Below are 5352 nucleotides of genomic sequence, written 5' to 3'. Positions count from 1 at the left end.
CTACTTTTTCATGTTAATGTTTTTAATACATGTAAAATGTTTTCGTACATCAATCATAAGCAATCAGTGTTTCTACATCAATATAATTCATGTCAATACATACTCTGGTAAACTAGTTTAAGTTTGTTTTAATTCACCAGTTCAGGCACAAAAGGAGCCCGGGCTCGGCATGGCAGGTGGCTTAAGGCGTTCGACTTCAGGAATCTTCACTTTTTTTGCAATTTTCGGCAGTAATCTCAATAAAGCCTTACAAAGTTCGTCCAACTCTAGAAGTTTAGGTCAACCCTAAAATCATATATTATGCTAACTATGAATTTCGCACAAAGCTACTTGAGAGCTATCTGTGCTGGCCGTCCCTAAGTAAGACTAGAGGGAAGGCAGCTAGTCATCACCACCCACGGCCAACTCTTAAACTACTATTTTACCAACGAATAATGGGCCTGACGGTCACATTGTAACGCTCCCACAGCTGAAAAGGCTAACATGTTTGGCGCGACGGGGTTGCGAACGCGCAACCTTCAGATTACGAGTCGCACGCCTTAACACGCTTGACCATGCCGGGCCATAGGTCAAAAAATGAAATAATATAAACACAAGTTACAGTTTGAGTAATTTTATTTGGATAAAGTTTAACTTTCTTCTCCAACGTTAATTTTGTTACAACTAGGGGTTAAAATGTTTAATATGTTTATATATATATCCGTATTACGTCACTTTTTTCATACGTACCGTATAATATATGTTTTTAAAATTAGAAAAAATTTTCATAGTTAGCATAATATATGATTTTAGGGTTGACCTAAACTTCTAGAGTTGGACGAATTTTGTAAGGCTTTATTGAGATCACTGCCAAAAATTTCAAAAAAAGTGAAGATCCCCAACAGATAAATCAACATATTCTGATTATTATAAGTTTATTTATTTTAAGTAACATTGGTAGTTGAGTACACAATATAATGTTCCATTATTCTACCATCATGAAAGAAAATCAGTATTGTAAGTTTACAAACTTCTCACTGTATTATATTTATAGTAATTCACTAACACTGCTAAATATCGGAGACTCATCGGTAATCTTGAGGGTTTAAAACACCAACATTTTGGGTTTAATCCTCACAGTAGGTACAGCGTTGCTAGCATGTTATCCAGTGTTGTACTTAGAACAAAAAAACAGTTGCACTTCAAATAACTTTTATTTTACAAACACCCTTCAAGTTTTTCATTACATAAATTAATTAGCGTTTCAATCTTCACTTCTAAGACCTTCATCGTGAGTTCCAGGTTTGAAACACTTTGATTACTGATACTAAGAAACTTCTTGATGATATTTTCTGCATCTGTGTACCGCTTCCTGGTAAGAAGCCATCTTGGAGATTCGGGCAGAAACCTAAAATATTAATACACAGCTATGGTCAAAGATTTTATTAAATGTGTTAATACACTCCTTATACACACTAATATTAACACATAATTAGTTTGGTTTTGATGTATAACTCTTTATTCACGACCAATAAATAAAATACTTTAAGTGTTTGGATAACTGGTGACATACTGACATCGTTACAATTAATTATAATATTATTCAGTTGAATATAAAGTTCAGATCATGTAACACTAGCTATTTAATTTAAGGGTTTTAGTAAATGTACTTGTGAAACATTAAAATATAAAGTTCAGATCATGTAACACTAGCTATTTAATTTAAGGGTTTTAGTAAATGTACTTGTGAAACATTAAAGTCATGGTGTAACGATAAATAGCTTATGTTTCACGAGATGACAAAAGATATTCTCTAACTCATCACCAGGCGACCACCATCGGTAGCCACCCGCATATGTTTACAGCTTGAAAATACTGACAGTTCTTGATTATCCAAACAACGCCAAGAAGAACAATTAATCCTGAAGTCCAGCTAAATGATTGTTTGTTTTGTTTCTTTTTGAATTTCGCGCAAAGCTACTCGAGGGCTATCAGCGCTAGCCGTTTCTAATTTAGCAGTGTAAGACTAGAGAGAAGGCAGCTAGTCATCACCACCCACCGCCAATTCTTGGGCTACTCTTTCACCAACGAATAGTGAGATTGACCGTCACATTATAACGCCCCCACGGCTGAAAGGGCGAGCTTGTTTGATACGACAGGGAATCGAACCCGCGACCCTCAGATTACGAGTCGAAAGCCTTAAACTACCTGGCCATGTAGTCTTGGAAGGCAGTCGGTCTCGGAGTAGAGTCCGGCAGGCGGACAGATGAATATTTTTCTGTTTCCGGTTCAAAACGTACTAAACTTATCCTTTCCTTTGGTGAAACCAATCAAGTCGAAAGAGGGATCTTAATGCGTGAATAACTGAGGATTTCCACAATAAGTGCACGGATAAACGATGGATGTTTTCCTTAAGGTCTTTTATGTGGTGATCTAGCTACAGGAAAAATATTAACAGGATACCCCAAACTGCGTTTAAAAAATACCGACAAGACATACATGACTTATGTGAACATCGATCCAAACACGTGGCGAAAAAATAAAGCTTTGAAAACATGAGTGACAAGAATCAACCAGTTAAACTCAAAATGAAGAGACAATGAAGGAAGAAGTAGGAAATGAGAGAAAAAACTGTGGAGGTGTACAGTTAACTTAGGAACACATAAGTTATATCACCGAACTAAGCCTAAAAATGAAGAGACAATGCAGGAAGAAGTAGGAAATGAGAGAAAAAACTGTGGAGGTGAACAGTTAACTTAGGAACACATAAGTTATATCACCGAACTAAGCCTAAAAATGAAGAGACAATGCAGGAAGAAGTAGGAAATGAGAGAAAAAACTGTGAAGGTGAACAGTTAACTTAGGAACACATAAGTTATGTCACCGAACACGCTCACATTGGATTAGATTATTCAGTTACACCTGGAGGTATGAACACGAATCTTTCACAGGTGCAAATATCTATTTTATTCTAAAACAGAAAGATATATACTGCTACCGTTCGTGAAAAATACAGATAGAAATGGAAAGGTAAAGTCGGGTCAGAACAAGAAATGGAAGAGAAATGGAAAACCTGAATTGACAGAATATATATTCTAAATATTTAATTGAAAATGAAACATACTTCTATTATTAAAAGTCCTAACTAAGTAGCTAATGTTTTTAATTTCGAGCAAAGCTACTAGAGGTCTAGCTGTACTTACCAATACTAATTTACCAGGTGATATATTGGAGGGAAAACAACTAATCAATATCACCCGACCACCGCTCTCTGCTTACACGTGCACTAACAACTCATCATGAAATTATAACCCTCCTCCCATGGCTGAAAGGTCGATCATATTTAAAGGAAAAGCAAAACCTATCTAAGGTGTTAAGCCTGGCACATAAAAGATACAATGAGACTTAATAGAGGATGTATTGGTATTCTTCCCTGTATAAATACTAGATAAACACAGTATTGTAGCAAACCCCCTAAGTATCTCTATTTTGGTAAGCATGTTAGCTACGTCACAGAATATTACAATGATTTTATACACATGGACGGTAAATATAAGGAAAGGTAAAATAACGAACTTTGTTATTCATCTATGATTTGCTATAATTAAGATAGAATTACCGCCTCAATTGTCACTGAATTCGCAGAATATTCAGTATTTTGATACTGATACAAGAGACATTGTTTGTTTGTTTTGAATTTCACGCAAAGTTACTCGAGGGCTATCTGCGCTAGCCGTCCCTAATTTAGCAGTGTAAGACTAGAGGGAAGGCAGCTAGTCATCACCACCCACCACCAACTCTTAGGCTATTCTTTTACCAACGAATAGTAGAATTGACTGTCAAATTATAACGCCCCCACGGCTGAAAGGGCGAGCATGTTTGGTGCGGCCGGGATTTGAATCCGCGACCCTCGGATTACGAGTCGAATGCCTGAACACACTTGGCCATATTTTGAGATACCAACACTTTCATTTATTTATAATAGCTAAAGAAAGATCGCCCTAATGAAGTTCTAATTTGGTAATTCATAATTACGCTATAAAAATACACACACACAAAGTGTAGTTATGATTATCACAAAAATTTTAAATGATTGGATACGAAACGGCGTTTCTGCAGTGCTATCAAAATCATAGTTTTGTTAATGTTCCCATCACAAGATACATATGGGAAAAATAAATTTAATTTTAATTATTTCTGAGAAGTTCGTTTTTCAATTTCGCGCAAAACTACTGAGAACTAATAATTCATGATGACGATATATAATTTATTCGAAAACTGTTTGCGATAATCGTTCCTAATTTAACAGGGAAAACTAAAGGGAAGGTAGCTGGTCATCAATACCCACTGCAAAGTCTTGGGCTGTTCTTTTACTAATGAATAGTGGAATTCACTACCACGTTATAATGACTGCCTGCTAAAAGGACGAGCATGTTTGGTGTGATACGGAATCAAACCCGCGAACCTCAGATTACAAGTCGAGCTTCCTAACCACCAAGTTAATAGTTTATAATTACTCACAATGAAACCCGAGACCCTCAGATTACAAGTCGAGCTTCCTAACCACCAAGTTAATAGTTTATAATTACTCACACACCCTCATTTCGCCCATTTGTTTATATAAAGAAATACATACATCTTATATTACGAAAATACTTTCTTGATTTATTTTCTTGAGATAATAGGTACGTTCCCTTGAGAGAGTCAAAGCAATTTGAAGCAATAATTATTTAATTGTAAGTCCCTCTTAACTTGTGTGGTAACATAAAATATATGTAGATAACTATGTAGTGCAGGTTTTTTTCTGGTTTTTTTCGTACTGATGAAAATGATCACTCCACATTGTCGACTTTGGTTAGCGGTTTCATTCAGCTAGGTGGTCCTACATGGCCAGGTGGGTTAAGACGTTCGAATCGTAATCCGAGGGTCGCACCAAACATGCCCGCCCTTTCAGCCGTGGGGGTGTTATAATGTGACGGTCAATCTCACTATTCGTTGGTAAAAAAGAGTAGCCCAAGAGTTGGCGGTGGGTGGTGATGACTAGCTGCCTTCTCTCTAGTCTTACACTGCTAAATTAGAAACGGCTAGCGCTGATAGCCCTCGAGTAGCTTTGTGCGAAATTCACAAAATAAAACAAACAATCTATTTTACTAACAATAAGGATCAATAAAATTTGATGTTTCATCTGTTATTTACCCTATTTTAAAGTAGCTTGAAATATAATTTTTAACTTTGTACTAATAGTTTTGCATTGTATTGTACATTCAATCATTAAGTAGGTAATATATCATGATTTTATACCATATTTTTATTAAATTAATAGTTTATTTTAGCTAAACAGTAAACTCGTTCATTATTTTGAAGGTGGCGCCC

The sequence above is a fragment of the Tachypleus tridentatus genome, chromosome 4, assembly GCF_004210375.1.
Source record: "Tachypleus tridentatus isolate NWPU-2018 chromosome 4, ASM421037v1, whole genome shotgun sequence".
NCBI lineage: Eukaryota > Metazoa > Arthropoda > Merostomata > Xiphosura > Limulidae > Tachypleus > Tachypleus tridentatus.
The sequence above is the reverse complement of the archived record's forward strand: the minus strand, read 5'-3'. Positions refer to the sequence as shown.